Source organism: Oncorhynchus gorbuscha, linkage group LG12, assembly GCF_021184085.1.
Source record: "Oncorhynchus gorbuscha isolate QuinsamMale2020 ecotype Even-year linkage group LG12, OgorEven_v1.0, whole genome shotgun sequence".
Taxonomy (NCBI): Eukaryota; Metazoa; Chordata; class Actinopteri; order Salmoniformes; family Salmonidae; genus Oncorhynchus; species Oncorhynchus gorbuscha.
The window spans coordinates 71554023-71577727 of record NC_060184.1 but is presented as its reverse complement, the minus strand read 5'-3'; the positions used below and the strand labels follow the sequence as shown (position 1 = coordinate 71577727).

The 23705-nt window shown below is 43.8% G+C and overlaps 1 protein-coding gene across 2 annotated transcripts in view; it reads left to right on the top strand.

The window, feature by feature from the left end:
• The window catches only part of LOC123991358 (apoptosis regulator Bcl-2-like), a 71759-nt gene that overhangs the window by 2141 nt on the left and 45913 nt on the right, over positions 1 to 23705 (top strand). The gene's annotated exons all lie outside the window — the stretch shown is intronic.

Genomic DNA, 23705 nt, shown 5'->3' with positions numbered 1-23705 from the left:
GAATGCACTCCTCATTCGGTAGTTAATTCACCCTCTTTTTCTTTGATTGATAACTTGCATAATCACGGATGAACAAATGAACTGCTCAAATAGAGAAGCAATGGTTACAGGGACATGATGACCAAATCAGTTCCATGGCTGCGACCCCGTGCACCATCATGCGCATGCTGATTTTATCTATCCTCACCAGACGCATTCATGACACGCAGATTAAAACACCAAGACCAACTATGAACCAATAATATTAATTAAGGGAGAGGTCAAAACACATATGAAACATCCATGTACATTTAGCTAACATTTAGCTAGCTTGCTGTTGCTAGCTAATTTGTTTCGGGTTGTTATTTTACCTGAAATGCATATGGTCCTTTTTTTTCCCTGGATCTTTGTAGAATGTTGACCAATTTTGAGTCACACAAAATGTGTGTTTTCTACTCCGACAATTAATCCACGTATAAAAGTTTTCATTTGGTTTTCTTTGATTAATATTGCCTTGTACATTCTTATTCTATGGATTTTATATGGGGGTTGGCATAACCGCCACCAACTGGACTGGAGTGGGGACCTCAGTTCATCTTTCAATCACCCATGTGTGTATATGCTGGTTTAAACCAATGAGTAGATGGGAGAGGTGGGACTTGCAGTGCGTCTAAAATATAACTCTATTTTAGCGTCTGGCTATGCAGTCGCGCGCTTGTTTCAATTAATTTATTGAATAACATGTATGTGTACATTTAGTTTGGTCAGCATGTTTACATTTGATTTAGAACTAAGTTTATTTAAATGTCATGATATTGATGAGGCAATATCGTTCATGTCCTCTTTACTTGACCCGTCGTCATGATTAATGTGGCATGTGTGGTTCCCAACACAGAGACAGATACTGTATGCATAGACTGCTGTGGAAAAGGAGAGTGGAGGTGGTAGCTGTCTGGACAGAGCAACAACTGGAGCAGAATAAATAGCAGGGGCCACACAATACAACCACCATCACCAGTGCTGCTAGGGAAATCACATTTTCATTATAAAGTTGCGTGTTATTTTGGCAGTTTCTTGGCGTTATTGAAGATGTCTTTGCTCCGCAAAACAATAACTGTTTCCCTGTGTGTGTGTGTGTGTGTGTGTGTGTGTGTGTGTGTGTGTGTGTGTGTGTGTGTGTGTGTGTGTGTGTGTGTGTGTGTGTGTGTGTGTGTGTGTGTGTGTGTGTGTGTGTGTGTGTGTGTGTGTGTGTGTGTGTGTGTGTGTGCGCGTGCGTGCGTGCGTGCGTGCGTCTACTTGTTCCATCAGAGGAAAATTATGCAGCAATCAACACTGAGGTACTTTTTATTGGTTTGTATTATTCAGAAGGTTCCAGCACTCCCATCTCGAGCCAATCAATGATTCATTTATTTAATTTTGTCATCAAAATAACCATTTTGCATTTGTATTAAGACTATGTTCACAGAGGAAGACAAGTTCCAGTTAAAATAGCATTTACACTCTTTGAATTTTATCCATGAATTACTCTTTCCAGTAACGTAAACTCACTCACTTTTGTACATCGCCTTGGTCCATACAATTGACCTTATTTTAGCGCCCCAAAAACGTAAGACTTCCAGATCAACTGTAATGTCAATACCATTGTAAAGCACACTTTCTCACCTTTCCAACAGAATCAATTACATGACCTAAACGATGCCCGTTTCTGCATGATTCAAGCAGGCAATGAGCTCCGTCGGGTCTTTTTAAAAATGGTGGGTGGGAAAGCGAAACTAATGCGTGATAGTAAGAAGGAGAGATGTTGTGTGGGAAAATTGCATTTTTTTCACTTGATCTGTCCAACATATCACCTTATCGCCTCTAAAATGTAAATAAAACACTATAACGAGTTTATATAATGTGTGATTGCATTCCTATTTGAAGGTATGTGTCGAATTTGAATCAGGTTTTTAGGACGGTGCTAAAGTGATTTTCAGAAGTAAACAGTTTTTTTGAGAGTCGTCATCGCTTGCAGTGACAAAGCAAAATATGACTAGGTATCCCCCTTACCCCCGTCACTGTCTATTTCTTGTTTTTAAATGATGAGAGAAGTGCTACAACTGGTGGAGAGAGATTGTAAGACGGAAATAGTTGCTTTATGCCTGCTGTACGTTATGGCATGACACGTCACGATGTAACGGAGGGTCAGTTTTATAAACTTTTCTCCAACACTATAGAGCCATTACCATGTCGATCAGCGCTTGAATAGAAACGTAGTTCACACCCCCGGAGTCGGTGCAGCCAGCTGGTTTCTTCACGCATCACGCCGACAGAAACAAACATCTTTCTGGTAAGACGAGGAACGGGGGCGTATGCTTTATGATTAACGAGACGTGGTATGGTCACAACAACATACAGGAACTCAAGTCCTTCTGTTCACCTGATTTAGAATTCCTCACAATCAAATGTCGACCGCATTATCTACCAAGGGAATTCTCTTCGATTATAATCACAGCCGTATATATTCCCCCCCAAGTAGACACATCGATGGCTCTGAACGAACTTTATTTTTGACTCTATGTAAACTGGAAACCACATATCCTGAGGCTGCATTCATTGTAGCTGGGGATTTTAACAAGGCTAATCTGAAAACAAGACTCCCTAAATTGTATCAGCATATCGATTGCGCAACCAGGGCTGGTAAAACCTTGGATCATTGCTATTCTAACTTCCGCGACGCATATAAGGCCCTCCCCCACCCTCCTTTCGGAAAAGCTGACCACGGCTCCATTTTGTTGCTCCCTGCCTACAGACAGAAGCTAAAACAAGAAGCTCCCGCGCTCAGGTCTGTTCAACGTTGGTCCTACCAATCTGATTCCACGCTCCAAGACTGCTTCCATCACGTGGACTGGGGTATGTTCCGCACTGCGTCCAACAACAACATTGACAAATACGCTGATTCGGTGAGTGAGTTCATTAGAAAGTGCATAGGAACATTCCCAAACCAGAAACCGTGGAATGATGGCAGCATTCGCATGAAACTGAAAGCGCAAACCACTGCTTTTGACCAGGGCAAAGTGACCGGAAACATGACCGAATACAAACAGTGTAGCTATTCCCTCCGCAAGGCAATCAAACAAGCTAAGCATCAGTATAGAGACAAAGTAGAATCGCAATTCAGCGGCTCAGACACAAGAGGTATGTGGCAGGGTCTACAGTCAATCACGGATTACAAAAAGAAAACCAGCCCCGTCACGGACCAGGATGTCTTGCTCCCAGGCAGACTAAATAACTTTTTTGCCCACTTTGAGGACAATACAGTGCCACTAACACGGCCCGCAACCAAAACATGCGGACTCTCCTTCACTGCAGCCGACGTGAGTAAAACATTTAAACGTGTTAACTCTTGCAAGGCTGCAGGCCCAGACGGCATCCCCAGCCGTGCCCTCAGAGCGTGCGCAGACCTGCTGGCTGGTGTGTTTAGAGACATATTCAATCAATCCTTATCCCACATGCTTCAAGAGGGCCACCATTGTTCCTGTTCCCAAGAAAGCTATGGTAACGGAGCTAAACGACTAGATTAGTCGTTGGTTATTACTGCATTGTCGGAACTAGAAGCACAAGCATTTCACTACACTCGCATTAACTTCCATCATCATGAAGTGCTTTGAGAGACTAGTCAAGGACCGTATCACCTGCACCCTACCTGACGCACTAGACCCACTCCAATTTGCTTACCGCCCAAATAGGTCCACAGACGATGCAATCTCAACCACACTGCACAAGAGGAATACCTATGTGGGAATGCTGTTCATCGACTACTGTCAGGACCCGGTTACGAACCCGGGTCTCCGGAGTGAGAAACAGTCACTAAACCAACTGAGCCACGAATAGTCAGCAGAACCCAGAAGATGAGGCAGACACAGCAGTACTTGAGACAGTGTATTTAATGAAGTAAAAAGTGAAGTTCTTCAGGAAAACATGTAACTCCACAACCTCAAAAGGAATTCCACAAGAACAACGGTAATCCTCCAAGACAAAAAGGTAAATCCACAAGGTGGAAGGTATAGCACAAAAAGCCTCGAAAGATACTCAAAAAACAAACAAACAAGAACAAAAAAACAGAATTCCACAAGAGAGTCCACCGGGATCAACAAGAGTTCACAGAGTACTAGGGCTGGGTGCTAACATACAAACACAGAGCAAAGAACTGAGTAAAACAAAGGGTTTAAATACAATCAGGGGAAACGAGGCACAGGTGCAAATAATAATGGGGATCAAGGGAAAACAAAAGGTCAAAAGGCACAATGGGGGCATCTAGTGACCAAAAACCGGAACAACCCTGGCCAAATCCTGACAACTACAGCTCAGCATTTAACACCATAGTACCCTCCAAACTCGTCATCAAGTTCGAGACCTTGGGTCTCGACCCCGCCCTGTGCAACTGGGTACTGGACTTCCTGACATGCCGCCCCCAGGTGGTGAGGGTAGGTAACAACATCTCCACCCCGCTGATCCTCAACACTGGGGCCCCACAAGGGTGCGTTCTGAGCCCTCTCCTGTACTCCCTGTTCACCCATGACTGCGTGGCCATGCACGCCTCCAATTCGATCATCAAGTTTGCGGACGACACTACAGTGGTAGGCTTGATTACAAACAACGACGAGACGGCCTACAGGGAGGAGGTGAGGGCCCTCGGAGTGTGGTGTCAGGAAAATAACCTGACACTCAACGTCAACAAAACTAAGGAGATGATTGTGGACTTCAGGAAACAGCAGAGGGAACACCCCCCTATCCACATCGATGAGACAGTAGTGGAGAGGGTAGTATGTTTTAAATTCCTTGGCGTACACATCACAGACAAACTGAATTGGTCCACCCACACAGACAGCATCGTGAAGAAGGCGCAGCAGCGCCTCTTCAACCTCAGGAGGCTGAAGAAATTCAGCTTGTCACCAAAAGCACTCACAAACTTCTACAGATGCACAATCGAGAGCATCCTGTCGGGCTGTATCCCCGCCTGGTACGGCAACTGCTCCGCCCACAACCGTAAGGCTCTCCAGAGGGTAGTGAGGTCTGCACAATGCATCACCGGGGGCAAACTACCTACCCTCCAGGACACCTACACCACCCGATGTCACAGGAAAGGCCATTAAGATCATCAAGGACAACAACCACCTGAGCCACAGGCGAGGTCAGTACAGGTGCATCAAAGCAGGGACAGAGAGACTGAAAAACAGCTTCTATCTCCAGGCCATCAGACTGTTAAACAGCCACCACTAACATTGAGTGGCTGCTGCCAACTGATGGAAATTGATGTAAAATATATCACTAGCCACTTTAAACAATGGTACTTAATATAATGTTTACATACCCTACATTATTAATCTCGAATGTATATGTATATACTGTACTCTATATCATCTACTGCATCTTTATGTAATACATGTATCACTTGCCACTTTAAACTATGCCACTTTGTTTACATACCCTACATTACTCATCTCATATGTATATACTGTACTCGATACCTTCTACTGCATCTTGCCTATGCCGTTCTGTACTATCACTCATTCATATATCTTTATGTACATATTCTTTATCCCTTTACACTTGTGTGTATAAGGTAGTAGTTTTGGAATTGTTAGGTTAGATTACTCGTTGGTTATTACTGCATTGTCGGAACTAGAGCCACAAGCCTTTCGCTACACTCGCATTAACATCTGCTAACAATGTGTATGTGACAAATACATTTGACTTGATTTGATTTTGAAGTCAACACAGTCGCTACAGTGCCATTCTTTTCTTTGTAGCCTCGTTTAAATGTCGCGGTTGCGCACATTTGTACGGAATGGGGTGAGTTTACGTCAGCTATTCATTATCATTAGCATTGTTCCAGCAAGACCAAATTTTATAAGTAGATTTTTTATAGTTATTACTCATGCCTTTATACAATATACTGTATATTGTATTGCTGAGAGAGCTGGTTGTTAAATTTCATTTTCTATATTTGACACCTGTTCAAATATGTTGGGTGAGTCTTGTCTCAGTCTGGTTGGTAAATCAGTACATTGGAGATTTGTCCAAATGGGCATCTGGCCACTGGCCGTCTATTCCTAGATTTTGCCTGTGTTGTGTCAGTTACATCAGATTCTGCACATAACGTTACAGGTACAGCTTGTTGTCATGCGAAGACAAGCTTGCATCATTCCACTAGTGTATGTATGGATGTGACAGTAAATGAGACAACTGAATTTTTCTATGCTCTTGCAAGGTCACCGTTGAAGCTTTAAAGGTCCAATGCAATTGTTTTTATCTCAATTTCAAATCATTTCTGGGTAACAATTAAGTACCTTAATGTGATGGTTTTCAAATTAAAATGGTCAAAAATAAACAAAAATAGCTTCTTAAAACAAAGAGCAATTTCTCAAGCAATTTTTTTGCTCAAACTGTCTTGAGTGGGGAGGGGAATCTGAAAACTAGCTGTTATTGGCAGAGAGGTTTGGAACTCTCTTTCTTATTGGTCTATGAACCTATTTACCGCCTGGTGATGTCACCGGGCAGGCCAAAACTCCATCCCACCACAACAGGTTCAAATTTCAGGTGGTCTTTTCAAACAGCTCTTATACTAAAAAGGCATTAACATCACAGGAGGTTGGTGGCACCTTAATTGGGGAGGACGGGCTCATGGTAATGGCTGGAGAAGAATAAGTGGAATGGTATCAAATGCACGGTTTCTATGTTTGATGCCATTCCATTTGCTCCGTTCCAGCCATTATTATGAGCCGTCCTCCCCTCAGCAGCCTCTACTGATTAACATAATTTTCACAATTTCACAGTAGTATCCCAACCTCATAGTGTGGTAATATACTTTTTATTTTTTACTTTGGTTTATTAAGTAAATGTTTTCTTAACTCTAATTCTTGAACTGCATTGTTGGTCAAAGGCTTGTAATTAAGCATTTCACGGTAACCTGTTGTATTCGACGCACGTGACATACAATTTGATTTGATATATACAAAACCCAGGCAAATTACATGTTTGACTACACTGGACCTTTAAATCTTGTTATCCAATTGCGAGGACGAGGAACATACTGTCTTGGGGGTGTTCCTTACATCTTGTCTGTTTCACTGTATGTACAGCACAGGAGGTTGGTGGCACCTTAACTGGGCAGAACGGGCTTGTGGTAAGGACTGGAGAAGATTCAGTGGAATGGTATCAAATACATCAAACACATTGGTTTCCAGGTGTTTGATGCCATTCCGTTTGCTCTGTTCTCGCCATCGATGTACAGGTCAGGTAATAGAGAAAGGTTGTCCACTATCACATTTTGAGCTGATGATGGTCTTTCCCACAATTCCTCTGATGTGTCCTCCTGGCACAAAGACATGTTGAAACGATGTGTTACAACCAAAGAATGGTCATGTCAGTCAGATGCACCCTCTAAATTGGTCAGATGGCTTAGCTTATTTGTCAAGAAGAATTGCCCTTTCCCCCTTATGGCTAAGCTGTACTTATTATCCTTTCTTTTGAATCAATGTGATTCATTAATCCTCGGATAAAGCCTGCGCTGTCCGTGGAGAATATATGATTCAGCTGCGCTACCCTGTGCTTTTTCAGTACTACTGTTATTTCAGATCCCCTGCTGGGACAACCCTAGTTTACCAGCCTGTGATCAAGACCCTTTGTCCCAATTACATTTCTGTTTTATTTTGAGTTTCTGAAGAATTGCCTTCATATCTTCTTTTGTATTTCGTCTACAGGTAACTGTTTGTGGTGACTTATTTTGTTGTTTATTCTGCAGGTTGACGTTTAGTCCCATGAGTCTTGGCCTGGAGGCAAAACTGAGCGATTAGATAGGGCAAATGCAAAATCAGAATTGGCTAAATATAATTTTTTTATGAAAAAAAATGTGCATTTTGGTCTTAATTTAAGGCGAGGGTTAGGCATTAAGGTTAGCAGTGTGGTTAGAGTGAAAGTTAGGTTTAAAATGTGTCAGCTCGTGACCACCCTGCAGAGCTGCCTCCAGAACAAGAATCATGATGAAAAACGCTAACCTGCATTTATTGTTTATTACCCCAAGAAGAGTTTGACTTTGAATGCTATTTTTGTTTTTGTTTTGAGAGCCTTTTTGTCTGGGGGATTCCAGCCCAAACAAGTCAGTGCTGATGACATCCTTAGTAAATAAGGTGGGGAAAGGATGGGAATGTTTACAGACAGGAAAAGGTCACTTGACACCATGGTAAAGGGGGCATGCTTTGCCTTGTGGGTGGCTTGCGAACCAGTTTGTTCATTTCTATGACCCCTTTTACAAAAAATTGTCCAGAGTTACATTCTAGTTATAATAACATGTTTTATACTGTAAGTAAGGCCTAGTATGGGCCACAATTATGAACTTCGATTCCCTTTCTCTGTTATTGCAGAATAGCCAGAGTATGCTCTGGGGGCCCATTACTGTCTCTTTTTGACCAACTTCTTCTATGCTGGGAAGATTTTCCATTTCTGCTTTGTGTGTCAGGAAAACTTTTAATCACAATAAGAGCTGCATATAGTTGCCTCCAATTAATTGGAAGACTTTGACATTCTTTAGGTCTTGGATTCAAGCTTTGTTCTTTGTTGACGTGAGGGTGTAGGGAGCCGACGTTGCTCTTTCATGTCAAAATGTTTTTTTTTAAATGAACAAAAGCCTTCTCAAATTTAAAGTCACTCACTCTTTCGTACTCTGTAGTTAGGATTGTGTCAAGGTAGGACATGCCTGGCATGAAGATGATCACTATACCACATCATACTGTAGTTTACCCCAAATAGTCCAATGGTTAAAATCAGCAAACTGGAAATTTCAGTATCACCAACTTGATTTTTACACTTTTTTAATGGTATGCAAATGAGGACAGGTGAAGTGTGTCGTTTGCAATTGCCGGATTGCAGCTTGCCTAACGAGGTTTTCATTGTCTGCTTACTGCTAATCTCTAACTAATTTAATGTGTTTTTGTCATGCTACAAATTATAGTTGTTGGTTATCATAGTCACTGTACATGTTCCTAACTGCCTATCATGTGGAGGAGGGAGGAATTACATGAATTTAGGGGATTGAGCTGCTTGTTAATGTACTCCGCAGCTCATCCCTTTTGGCTCAGTTTGAGATGATTGCGGTTAGCCTGTTGCTATTAAAAACATTTGAAATCATTTCCATTCATTTGTCTGGACATGGGCATTTGAGCTCAATCAAATATAACGAGTGATAACAAATGACTGTGTTCGCAGGGCACAAATGTCTCTGCAAATTTAATAGCAAATATATTTTGCATTCTCATTTAATCACTCTGGGTTACATTCTCTGTATCAATAAGTTACCAACCTTTCATCATTTTGCTCTTTAGTTTGTGTGAGTAGGCTAGAGTCATTCAGGTGCTCAACCCACGCAGTGCATACCTGTGGCTCTTGGCATTTGTTTGTCTCGATGAAGGACGCTGATTGGCTATGTTTACTGTCAGGTGGAGCTCAATGAGGCATGTTTGACCTGCTTGGTATTACTGTGGTGGTTAGTAGAGGAAGGGGCGTTGAAAGGGAAAGAAAGAGAAAAGTGCTTCAATCAGTGGAACGTCACTCAGGTATTCATTTCCCTGTATATGTGCCTCTTACCAAGAGCTTTCAACTGATATTGTTTATATAAGCGAACTCGACACAGAGCAGTATGAGAAAATCCCCAGAGATAAAGACAAGAAAGACCAAGCAGGAGCTTTTCTCTTTCTGATGTTTCCTACGAAAATAATGGCTTCAAACGAACCCACTGCATATTGTGCAGTTGGCGTATCTACCCTCACCCCTCAGGCTATCAGTGCAGAGGAGAGAGAAGAGAAGAGAGAACAGAGGGACGGCAGTGCTAAGAAAGGGGTGTGGGCCGAAGAGAAGAGAACCAGGAGCAGTTTGAAAGGAGAAGAGAGCAAAGCTGATTGCAGAGGTAGAGGGAGACGAGGAAAGGATGAGAAAGGGAAGTGTAGACGGATGGCGGAGATCCGTGGGTCAGCCGTCGCTGTGTGTCCAGCTTACGATGCAGGCTGCAATGTACGGGACCCATTAACCTAGATAATACCAGGATTTTAATGGAATACAAGGAACAGACACCTTTATAATATTTTGGGGAATTGTATCTCTGCATGACATCGTTATGGAGATGAGAAAGTTAAAAAAGATGAAAAGCACAAATCACAAACATCTGACAGAATTAATCACAGAGAAGCTCTGATATTTATTTTAAAGAAAGCATTTCTAAAAGAATTCAGAGTACCTACTTTTCATGATCACAGAGAGGGAGGAACTGTGGAACTGTGCGCTACAGTAGGAGGTCTCAGTAGAAAGTTAAAACCGTAGGGGAAATACCAGAGTAACCTTGAACACACATCTAGAGATTAACAGAACATTTCACTTTTTAGCTTTGAGTCAGAAAATACCCTAAAAACCTTATTGTTGCCACCAAGTTCTTTGTGTTTTTATTAATCGGTCGTTCTGCAGAGCCGCCCTTTTCTGCTAAATGCAAATGTGGTCACATTTTGTTTAAGAAAGTTTTGTGTCTGGGTAAGCCCCTAACACATACAAATACACAATGATCTGCACGCACCCCAAATTACTATTGATGTAAAAGACCAAGCAGATCTGGGTTCAAATACTATTTCAGCATTTGTTATAGCCTGCCTGAAGTGCAAGATGGGTGGTGCTTACACTTTTGGGACTATTGTATTAGTTCCATTTTGCCAGGCAAGCTGAATCAAATCCAGCTAAAGTATTTGCAATGATTTCAAATAGTATTTGAACCCAGATCGGATTCCAAGTCCAATAGAGGTCTGTATACTGCAGTATACAGCAGGTTGGGCCCCTGTCACAGCTCCAGACTGGCTCAGGGATTCTTTGTTGACCAAAGCAGATTTGCCTTTTGTGAGGACTGTGGATATCTGTAATCTGGTCAGAATTGATTTATATCCCATTTTAAAGTAATGGGCTAGTCGTATGGGTGTTACAAGACTTTTGTCCATCTGCTGTGGCTCCACACCAGCTTACAATTGGTTGGTTTTCTTCTTCAGTTGGTTATCTGCCTGATTGTGTCAGCTGGTAAACTCTTCGGAAAAAGGTTTCCAAAAGGGTTCTTCGGCTTTCCCCATATGGGAACCCTTTTTGTTTCCAGGTAGAACCCTTTTTGTTTGGGTTCCATGTAGAACTCTTTCCACAGAGGATTCTACATGGGACTCAAAAGGGTTCTATCTGGAACCAAAATGGTTCTACCTGGAACCAAAATGGGTTATCCTATGGGGACAGCCGAAGAACCCTTTTGGAACCCTGTTTTCTAAGCGTGTATGACAAAAGGTGTCCAGCATGTCTTAGATTCATACCAAAATTGAAAATGTAGTGAATGGGAAAGAGACTAAAAGTAAGAGATTAAGAGAGAGGATATGTACAACAACATACCTCACAAGGGTTGTCAACATACTGTACAAAGCCATAATTACAGTTGCTGGGACTGTGTTAGGATTCAGAAAATGTTTACGAAAACATTTGTTTTTTCAAACTCTATACAATTCCAGACTCATTAGATTAATGATAAACCATCATCCACCTTGCCGTTGGGGACCAAACTAGAAGGCTTTTCTCCGGTTTAACCCGTGCTATATGGGACATCAACATCAAACCCTTTGCCCATCATCAACTATTGTTTGGAATGTAGCCTGAAGATAAACAGGGGTACATTTTGACCACAAGGGTTAAATAATGTCATCATTTTGAAACCTATTTTTAAATGAAAAATAATCTCTCTTTTGCATACCAGTTGTATACTAAACTGAAAACGTGGACTCAATAGTAAACTTTGTGATAAAGGACCAAATTTGGCACAGAGGTAGAGATGTATGTACCCTGAAAAAATATAGATATGGAGCAACCCCAGATTTGGCCATTGGGGGGAGGGCATGGCAGCCACTATAACTGAAAATACAAATTGTAAATACATATTTAGCTTCCAGTCAATGTCTTTATACCAAGTTGAGTGTCATATTTCAGATGCAATTGGAACTGAGTTGATATCCCATAGCGTTCCGGAGTTCGAGTTCGAGCATATCGATCAAATTTGACTAAAATGTGTGAATTTGTTTAAAAATATGTTTATTTTAGGGTAATTTAAACAATTTACTTGTGTTACAAAAGGTTAATAAAAGAAAGTGTTAATGCTTGACAGACAGTGTCTCTTTGCAATCATTAATAAATACAAAAATGACCCCTATTGGCGTTTTTAGGGTTAACTGAAGATGTCAGATTCATTTCGTAGAGTGTTATGTATTTCGGCAGCACTAAGGTATTCAACAACTGTCTCCATCTTGCATGGAGATAGGGACAAAGCACCCTGTCAAGTACATGTTTTCTTCCTCCTGTAGCTGTGGAGTCGTCTGTCCCCTGCACAAAGGGAAATCCGTTTTTGTTTGACAAATAAACCCCATGCCAGTACCATGCAATCCACCTCGCTTCCCGGCAAAACACGGTTCATTCAACCACCCACACAAAAGTTGCCAACGCTGACAGTTGGCACATAGGAGCATTTAACTGTAAATCCATGTCTCCCGCTCAGAGCGGGACAGACGTAGACGGTACACACACATACATATAAACAAACAAGTACAAAGACTCACCCGACTGGTATTTACACAAAAGGACATACACACATGAAAAGTACACAGACTTGCATAAGAACAGGGATTTAACATCGAATACTGAATACACACACACAGAGTTGAACAGGTCCACACATTGAAAATAGAAATGGGTTAAAGACACACTCAGATGTTCAGACGAATATAAACACTGTGTTTGGTGTGCATTCTGCACCATGGTTCTTACATGTGGGAGGGTGTGTGGGCAGGTTTGTGTGGCTTTCTGTAATGGAATTAGTCTGGGAGCAGGGTACAGATTGCCTTGTTCCCTTAGATGTGTTGCTTTTAAACAGTCTCTCTCTCTCCCTACTGTTCTGCAATTGCCTCAGTCTCGATTCTGTGATTTGTTTATTTCCTCAATATACAACCAATATAAAAGTCTCTCTTACTTGTTCATGTAAATACTGGTTATCCACCACATTTGTTGTTTTTTTGTGCTTGTTTTCATTTTGTGCTATAGGCTACAGTATTGTGTGCTTCCTTCATTTTGTGCTATAGGCTACAGTATTGTGTGCTTCCTTCATTTTGTGCTATAGGCTACAGTATTGTGTGCTTCCTTCATTTTGTGCTATAGGCTACAGTATTGTGTGCTTCCTTCATTTTGTGCTATAGGCTACAGTATTGTGTGCTTCCTTCATTTTGTGCTATAGGCTACAGTATTGTGTGCTTCCTTCATTTTGTGCTATAGGCTACAGTATTGTGTGCTTCCTTCATTTTGTGCTATAGGCTACAGTATTGTGTGCTTCCTTCATTTTGTGCTATAGGCTACAGTATTGTGTGCTTCCTTCATTTTGTGCTATAGGCTACAGTATTGTGTGCTTCCTTTGTCTCTCTGTTTCTCTCTGGGCAGAAGCAATCATTTGATGTATTATCCATGTCAATGTTATCTTTGGATCCTTTTAAACACAAGGAGGTGTGCTAGTTGCTGGAAATGGAATGCACCTGTACATTGCAATTATGGAAAATATAATAGGATTTCTCAACTTTGCTCTGCACCAGTCAGGAAGAAACAAGAAACTCTCCTTATAAATCTAACTACCTACTGTTTTCATGAACATGTCATTACAGACCAATTTGTCACAGTGGGGGTCTTGTCAAAAGTGTGGTGGAGCACAGGCACCCATTCCAAGTCCGTTATTCCCTTGGCTTATGTTGTCTAAAGGAAACTCATTCTGGGTGCCCTTAAAACAGTGTAGAGGGGCTGAAGCCAAGTGTTCCCCCTCTCTGGTACCACCGTGTTGGGTTCTGGCTCTGACGCTCGCCATCTGGTGTACCGTTTGCCCCCGCCACCGCAGGGCCTGTGATCCCAAAAAAAGCATGCACACAAAAAATGACATTTCCTACAGGCGGTCCAACTGGAGCTCAGTACAGTCCTCAAAACATGAATCCCCCTCTTTCATATGTCCACAGTAAGCCTCTCCCTCTGGACTAGAGATAGCCAGAAGACCAGAAACTCGGCTCCCATTCACAACTGAAATGATTTTGGACAATAATAGGTCTGTTTCCTCATTGTGGTTTTGACGTAATTTTGTGTGCGCTTTACACTGTTGTACCCTCTGTAAAACGCAGAGGGCAATACTCCAAAAAAACAATATTCTCCCCAGGAGCCATTGCTCACTGCCCCTGTAGAATGCTAATGAGCCGTTATTAAAAAGATACGGCAAAGTTTAAGCAGCACTGATGTCAGATATGGCAGAATCAAAGCTTAGATAAGTCAACCAGTAATTATGTATTATAGGTTCCCTCCGATGTGCAATGAATTATTCATCATGCCGGTGAAGGAGGCAGTCTTTTCCTGTTAACATTAAACATACTGTCTTTTGAAAATTGAAGTCGCTCATTAACTAGCAATGATTACAATTCTTTTTCCCCTTGATCAAGTCTCTCTAGACTGGGTAATGCCTCTGGTCAGTCAATAGGGCTGAGATATTACTCGGTGCTTCAATGGTGTTTTTTTTGGGGGAGATAAAAGAAAGTGGTGCTTTGAGTTTGAGCCATTTAAAGCTCACATTTAGGTTTTGTCCCATTCCAGTAAAAGCTCCACAAATCAACAGGTGCATTTGAAACACAGCCTTGGAGTTTTTAGTCATCTACCCTCCACTGACCTGCACATGGATGCATCATGATGAGTCTATTAGCTTCATGTAATTAGTAATTGATTTAAATTAATAATGATACTAAGGTTTCCATGAAAACTGGTGGAAGTACAAGATCACTTGCAGGCTTCGGTCTTGTAAATATTGCATCACTACTCTCTTGCACTCTGTCTGTCTGTCTGTCTGTCTGTCTGTCTGTCTGTCTGTCTGTCTGTCTGTCTGTCTGTCTGTCTGTCTGTCTGTCTGTCTGTCTGTCTGTCTGTCTGTCTGTCTGTCTGTCTGTCTGTCTGTCTGTCTGTCTGTCTGTCTGTCTGTCTGTCTGTCTGTCTGTCTGTCTGTCTGTCTGTCTGTCTGTCTCCTCCCTTTTTACTTCCCTCAACCCTTTCCTGTAAATTAATAATTCATAGTGATGCTAACATCCAACCCTAAACGGGCCACCCTCACAACAAGAGGGCCATGTCCTACTCTCTGCCACACGGTCATGTTCTTGCATGAGGACGCAGTTGGAGCGAGGATGTGTCCACTCCTCACAAATACGTGTCATCACAAGACGTCATGCGGAGGGTTCATAGCAAGAATGCTGGGAATTTTCTTTGGGGGGGCACGTGAGTCGGCGGTTGCTGAACATCGAAACTCCAGCAGTACAGTGTACACATCACGCAGGTCACATTCATGAATGTATTAACATGCAATGTACAGAAGGCCTACTGCTTTGCTCTTATTGTCTGTCTGTAAATATAGGCTAATGAGGAAGCATCTGGTAATGCTCCGCTGATGTGGTAATGTTATAGAGCTTTAGGGGAAATGTTGAATACTTTAACTTAATGGAATCAATTGTATCTTCCATAGGAATCGGAAGTGAAAATACACTATTTTAAATCCTGGCTTAAAACTTTGTTACTCAACCTCAGCGACCACCAAGCTCTATCACACATGTGAAAACTCAAGGCCCGCAGGGTTTTAAGAATTTAATTTGAGTTGTTTTGGGGGGGGGTGATCTCAATCGACATTGACGTTACTAAAATCACATTTGAAACTGGGTAGAAATTATAATTAACCCACATTTATATTCTCTTCACTCTTTCCAGCTTGCTGAGCATCGAACATTTCGAAAGCAAATTTTGACAGTGAGGAAAAAGTATACATTTTAAGTGCAGCCCTACGGACCTTGGTGAAGTCCAAATTCGGCCCACAGGGAAATTTGTTTGACACCTCTGGTCTATAAGTAGTGTCCACTCGTAAGACTGAGGACATGCCAACACAACCTCACCCTACCCTCAATCTTCATTGTGTCAGGGGATTATAGAGGGATTTCCTGGATCATGCTGATGCCATGGTCGGTGCCGTCTGCTGGATTAGTGAGAGGCGCTCGCCAGGGTCGTTAGTTGGCCCCGGCTGCATTCGTGTACCACCATGGGTATTATCCCAACAATTTGGAAACTGTGTCGTAATGGGGTCAAGCCTTGGCCACAAGTAGAATGTAATAGGAAGAGGCTGTATGGGGCGCCACTATGTCTTCCTCCTATAGCCTCCAGGTTACCCCCGCCTTGGGCAACACATTTTCACCATCCATGCCACAGCTGAGGCTTCAGAAAGGCTACAGTAGGCCGTCTAAAAATAGACATGACTGGTGTCGGCAGCTTCAATTAAAGTGTTTCCCCCGTCCTGTTTGGTATATTTTTTAAAGCAATGACATCATCACCAAGAGACAAGTGACTTCATAAAGATGCTGGTATGATCAAATAAAAATGATGATCAAGATTCATTATGGCTACTAAAAAAGACATTCTCATTCAATGCCTCTGTCAAATACACTACTGTATATATACAAAAGTATGTGGACACCCCTTCAAATTAGTGGATTCAGCCATTTCAGCCACACACATTGCTGACCGGTGTATAAAATCGAACACACGGCCATACAATCTCCATAGACAAATGTTGGCAGTAGAATGGCCTTACTGAAGAGCTCAGTGGCATTCAACGTGGCACCGTCATAGGATGCCACCTTTCCAACAAGTCAGTTCGTCAAATTTCTGCCCTGCTAGTGCTGCCCCCGTCAACTGTAGTGTAAGTGCTGTTATTGCAAATCGGACATTTCTAGGAGCAACAACAGCTCAGCCACACAAGCTCACAGAACGGGGCTGCCGAGTGCTAAAGCGCGTAGAGTGTAAATATTGTCTGTCCTCGGTTGTAACATTCACTACCGAGCTCCAAACTGCCTCTGGAAGGAACGTCAGCACAATAACTTTTCGTCTGGAGCTTCATGAAATGGGTTTCCATGGCCGGGCAGCCGCACACAAGCATAAGATCACCATGCGCAATGCCAATGCCTACCTGCCCCAATGCATAGCGTCAACTGTAAAGTTTGGTGGATGAGGAATAATGGTCTGTGGTTGATTTTCATGGTTCCTGCTAGGCACCTTAGTTCCATTGAAGGGAAAACTTAATGCTACAGTATACAATGATATTCTAGACGTTTCTGTCCTTCCAACTTTGTGGCAACAGTTTGGGGGAGGCCATTTCCTGTTTCAGCATGACAATGCCCCAGTGCACAAAATGAGGTCCATACAGACATTTTTTTGCTGAGATTGGTGTGGAATAACTTGACTTGCCTGAACAGAGCCCTGACCTCAACCCCATCAAACAACTTTGGGAAGAATTGGGACACCGACTGTGACAGCAGCAAAGGATGGACCAACTCCATATTAATGCCCATGATTTTGGAGTGAGATGTTCAACGATCAGGTGTCCACATACTTTTGGTCATGTACTGGAAGAGCGTGAAGCAAAACATTGTGCATCCCATATTTATTCTGCAGCGGGCATCTTTGAGAGTAGAGGTATTACAGTCGGTATTCAGTCAGACAAGGGCTTTCTAGAGAGATAGGAGGAAAGCAGGATCTACCTTCTGATTCCTGGGCAGCATCATGATTGATAAGCATCTAATCTCCTTTTAAGTTGGCAAATAGTGTGGGTGGTGGTGGTGCTGACAGCAGTGGTGCTGGTGGTGATGCTGATGGCAGTGGAGGTGGTGGCAGCATATTGGCGTTCTCTCAGAGGCAGACTTGGGCTCCCCCCACGGCTTTTGATGGAAGCTGATGGGGTTTGAAGTGCCAGGGAGGGGCGGGGATGGGGATGGGGAGAAGGGGGTATACCAGAGTGATGAAGGGAGATGAAAGCAAGGGAACTGTCACATTCCAATGTATTGGGATGTAGTTGAGGGAAGACAAACTTTCTCACAGGCTTGCAAACGTAGACACACACACACACAGAATGATGGAGCATGTATCATTAACATGACACAGATCCTTGCATGCACCCAAATACACGTATAGGTGCGTATAACAACATACAAGAACATGTACAGTTGAAGTCGGAAGTTTACATACACGTAGGTTGGAGTCATTAAAACTTGTTTTTCAACCACTCCACACATTTCTTGTTAACTATAGTCTTGGCACGTCAGTTAGGACATCTACTTTGTGCATGACACAAGTCATTTTTCCAACAATTGTTTACAAACATATTATTTCACTTATAATTCACTGTATCACAAACCCAGTGGGTCAGAAGTTTACATACACTAAGTTGACTGTGCCTTTAAACAGCTTAGAAAATTCCAGAAAATGACCCACTGGGAATGTGATGAAAGAAATAAAAGCTGAAATAAATTATTCTCTCTACTATTATTCTGACATTTCACATTCTTAAAATAAAGTGGTGATCCTAACTGACCTATGATAGGGCATCTTTACTTGGATTAAATGTCAGGATTTGTGAAAAACTGAGTTTAAATGTATTTGGCTAAGGTGTATGTAAACTTCTGACTTCAACTGTATGTACTCACACATACACTCATACACATTTGTACTTTGCTGTCAAGCGGACACCTCACACTCATCCTCGTGTTTGTTTGGCAGAGAACACTCTTGGAATCGTTGAGAAATGAATTCCTCCCACTAGCTGCTTTCTGGTTGTTCTGCCCAGCTTAGCTTCAGAAACAAAATCTGTCTGCATAAACTTCACCATCCCTGATGCTATTGGCTTCTAGTGAGCTGGCTCTACCCTAGGCCTAATTGTACTAATGCATTGTGAATGTAGCGATAGCTTTTATGTTTTTCATGGACTGCCATAATGCACAGAGGGCCTGAATACTTACTGGAAATGTGCGCATTTAACTCATGCAGTGATTTCAATGGAAGATGTGTGTACACATTTCCAAGTTATGATTCAGGCCCAAGAGTATGTAATAAAATGCTGTATACTGGTCCCCAGGAGTTGCTCCCGAGTGGCACAGCGTTTGAAGGCACTGCATCTCTGTGCTAGAAGTGTCACTTTGATCCTGGGCTGTATCACAACTGGATGGGATTGGGAGTCCCATAGGGCGGTGCACAATTGGCCCAACGTCGTACGGGATAGTGAAGGGTTTGGCTGGGATAGGCCGTCATTGTAAATAAGAATTACTTGCCTAATTAAATGAAGGTTAAATTTAAATTTAAAAAACATATATTTCTTGTTTGAATGCCATTCCTCTTGAGCTGAAAAGTATACAGTGAATACCAACAGCGAGCGTGAGCCAAACTACAGTGGTTAGGTCGACATATTAAAGTATCATCATTTTTATGGAGGGGCACACCTTCAATCTGAAGATTTAACTCATGTGGTGTGTTTCGGGTTCACTTCCTGGGATTTTCCTCGAGCGAGTGCATTCTGGGAAAATGAAGCATAGAGTTGTCTAGACATGGTTCCATGGTATAATAAAGACCAGGGCTAAGTGGAATTAAAAATGTATCCATGGTGTTTTAAATGGGACCTATAACGTTTTGTCATTGGGTGACATTATAGCATTAACTTCAATGTGTAGGATGGATCGGTGGAGGCACAGACTAACCACAGTGTTATGCAGGTGAATGAGGACCCAAAAGCGACTTGGCGAAAACAGAGTTTTTAATCCAGTAAAGTCACTTTACAAACAAAAGGCATAATACTACTCGTAATGACGAGAACAGACAGGAGACTTGATCAAGAACTGCAGGTTGCCTCGGGAAGGCACTTGAACCTAGCAGACTCAGACACCTGCTCACCACGCAGCATCTGAGGGAAACACGACACGACAGGGCAATACATAGACACAGCACGGTGAATAATAGACAAGGATCCGACAGGGCAGGAACGGAAAACAAGGAGAGAAATAGGGACTCTAATCAGGGAAAAGGATCGGGAACAGGTGTGGGAAGACTAAATGATTGATTAGGGGAATAGGAACAGCTGGGAGCAGGAACGGAACGATAGAGAGAAGAGAGAGCGAGAGAGAGAGAGGGAGGGGGAGAGAGAGGGATAGAAAGAGGGAAAGAACCTAATAAGACCAGCAGAGGGAAACGAATAGAGGGAAAAAGCCAAAATGACAAGACAATCTAAGACAAAACATGACAGTACCCCCCCCACTCACCGAGCGCCTCCTGGCGCACTCGAGGAGGAATCCTGGCGGCAACGGAGGAAATCATCAATGAGTGAACGGTCCAGCACGTCCCGAGACGGAACCCAACTCCTCTCCTCAGGACCGTAACCCTCCCAATCCACTAAGTATTGATGACCCCGTCCCCGAGAACGCATGTCCATGATCTTACGTACCTTGTAAATAGGTGCGCTCTCGACAAGGACGGGAGGGGGGGGGAGGGAAGACGAACGGGGGTGCGAAGAAAGGGCTTGACACAGGAGACATGGAAGACAGGATGGACGCGACGAAGATGTCGCGGAAGAAGCAGTCGCACAGCGACAGGATTGACGACCTGGGAGACACGGAACGGACCAATGAACCGCGGAGTCAACTTACGAGAAGCTGTCGTAAGAGGAAGGTTGCGAGTGGAAAGCCACACTCTCTGGCCGCAACAATACCTTGGACTCTTAATCCTGCGTTTATTGGCGGCTCTCACAGTCTGTGCCCTGTAACGGCAAAGTGCAGACCTCACCCTCCTCCAGGTGCGCTCACAACGTTGGACAAACGCTTGAGCGGAGGGAACGCTGGACTCGGCAAGCTGGGATGAGAACAGAGGAGGCTGGTAACCCAGACTACTCTGAAACGGAGATAACCCGGTAGCAGACGAAGGAAGCGAGTTGTGAGCGTATTCTGCCCAGGGGAGCTGTTCTGCCCAAGACGCAGGGTTTCTGAAAGAAAGGCTGCGTAGTATGCGACCAATCGTCTGATTGGCCCTCTCTGCTTGACCGTTAGACTGGGGATGAAACCCGGAAGAGAGACTGACGGACGCACCAATCAAACGACAGAACTCCCTCCAAAACTGTGACGTGAATTGCGGGCCTCTGTCTGAAACGGCGTCTAACGGGAGGCCATGAATTCTGAACACATTCTCGATAATGATTTGTGCCGTCTCCTTAGCGGAAGGAAGTTTAGCGAGGGGAATGAAATGTGCCGCCTTAGAGAACCTATCGACAACCCGTAAGAATCACAGTCTTCCCCGCAGACAAAGGCAGACCGGTAATGAAGTCTAGGGCGATGTGAGACCATGGTCGAGAAGGAATGGGGAGCGGTCTGAGACGACCGGCAGGAGGAGAGTTACCCGACTTAGTCTGCGCGCAGTCCGAACAAGCAGCCACGAAACGGCGCGTGTCACGCTCCTGAGTCGGCCACCAAAAGCGCTGGCGAATAGACGCAAGAGTGCCTCGAACACCGGGATGACCAGCTAACTTGGCAGAGTGAGCCCACTGAAGAACAGCCAGACGAGTGGAAACAGGAACGAAAAGGAGGTTACTAGGACAAGCGCGCGGCGACGCAGTGTGCGTGAGTGCTTGCTTAACCTGTCTTTCAATTCCCCAGACTGTCAACCCGACAACACGCCCATAAGGAAGAATCCCCTCGGGATCAGTAGAAGCCACAGAAGAACTAAACAGACGGGATAAGGCATCAGGCTTGGTGTTCTTGCTACCCGGACGGTAAGAAATCACAAACTCGAAACGAGCGAAAAACAACGCCCAACGAGCTTGACGGGCATTAAGTCGTTTGGCAGAACGGATGTACTCAAGGTTCTTATGGTCTGTCCAAACGACAAAAGGAACGGTCGCCCCCTCCAACCACTGTCGCCATTCGCCTAGGGCTAAGCGGATGGCGAGCAGTTCACGGTTACCCACATCATAGTTGCGCTCAGATGGCGACAGGCGATGAGAAAAATAAGCGCAAGGATGAACCTTATCGTCAGACTGGAAGCGCTGGGATAGAATGGCTCCCACGCCTACCTCTGAAGCGTCAACCTCGACAATGAATTGTCTAGTGACGTCAGGAGTAACGAGGATAGGAGCGGACGTAAAACGTTCCTTTAGAAGATCAAAAGCTCCCTGGGCGGAACCGGACCACTTAAAACACGTCTTGACAGAAGTAAGAGCTGTGAGAGGGGCAGCAACTTGACCGAAATTACGAATGAAACGCCGATAGAAATTAGCGAAACCTAAAAAGCGCTGCAACTCGACACGTGACCTTGGAACGGGCCAATCACTGACAGCTTGGACCTTAGCGGAATCCATCTGAATGCCTTCAGCGGAAATAACGGAACCGAGAAAAGTAACGGAGGAGACATGAAAAGAGCACTTCTCAGCCTTTACGTAGAGACAATTCTCTAAAAGGCGCTGTAGAACACGTCGAACGTGCTGAACATGAATCTCGAGTGACGGTGAAAAAATCAGGATATCGTCAAGATAGACAAAAACAAAGATGTTCAGCATGTCTCTCAGAACATCATTAACTAATGCCTGAAAAACAGCTGGCGCATTGGCGAGACCAAACGGCAGAACCCGGTACTCAAAATGCCCTAACGGAGTGTTAAACGCCGTTTTCCACTCGTCCCCCTCTCTGATGCACACGAGATGGTAAGCGTTACGAAGGTCCAACTTAGTAAAGCACCTGGCTCCCTGCAGAATCTCGAAGGCTGATGACATAAGGGGAAGCGGATAACGATTCTTAACCGTTATGTCATTCAGCCCTCGATAATCCACGCAGGGGCGCAGAGTACCGTCCTTCTTCTTAACAAAAAGAACCCCGCCCCGGCCGGAGAGGAAGAAGGCACTATGGTACCGGCGTCAAGAGACACAGATAAATAATCCTCGAGAGCCTTACGTTCGGGAGCCGACAGAGAGTATAGTCTACCCCGAGGAGGAGTGGTCCCCGGAAGGAGATCAATACTACAATCATACGACCGGTGAGGAGGAAGGGAGTTGGCTCGGGACCGACTGAAGACCGTGCGCAGATCATGATATTCCTCCGGCACTCCTGTCAAATCGCCAGGTTCCTCCTGAGAAGTGGGGACAGAAGAAATGGGAGGGATGGCAGACATTAAACACTTCACATGACAAGAAACGTTCCAGGATAGGATAGAATTACTAGACCAATTAATAGAAGGATTATGACATACTAGCCAGGGATGACCCAAAACAACAGGTGTAAAAGGTGAACGAAAAATCAAAAAAGAAATAGTCTCACTGTGGTTACCAGATACTGTGAGAGTTAAAGGTAGTGTCTCAAATCTGATACTGGGAAGATGACTACCATCTAAGGCAAACATGGGCGTAGGCTTGTCTAACTGTCTGAAAGGAATGTCATGTTTCCGAGCCCATGCTTCGTCCATGAAACAACCCTCAGCCCCAGAGTCAATCAAGGCACTGCATGTAGCACCCGAACCGGTCCAGCGTAGATGGACCGACATAGTAGTACAGGATCTAGATGAAGAGACCTGAGTAGTAGCGCTCACCAGTAGCCCTCCGCTTACTGATGAGCTCTGGCCTTTTACTGGACATGAATTGACAAAATGTCCATCAAATCCGCAATAGAGGCACAGGCGGTTGGTGATCCTCCGTTCCCTCTCCTTGGTCGAGATGCGAATACCTCCCAGCTGCATGGGCTCAGTCTCTGAGCCAGAGGAGGGAGATGGTTGCGATGCGGAGCAGGGAA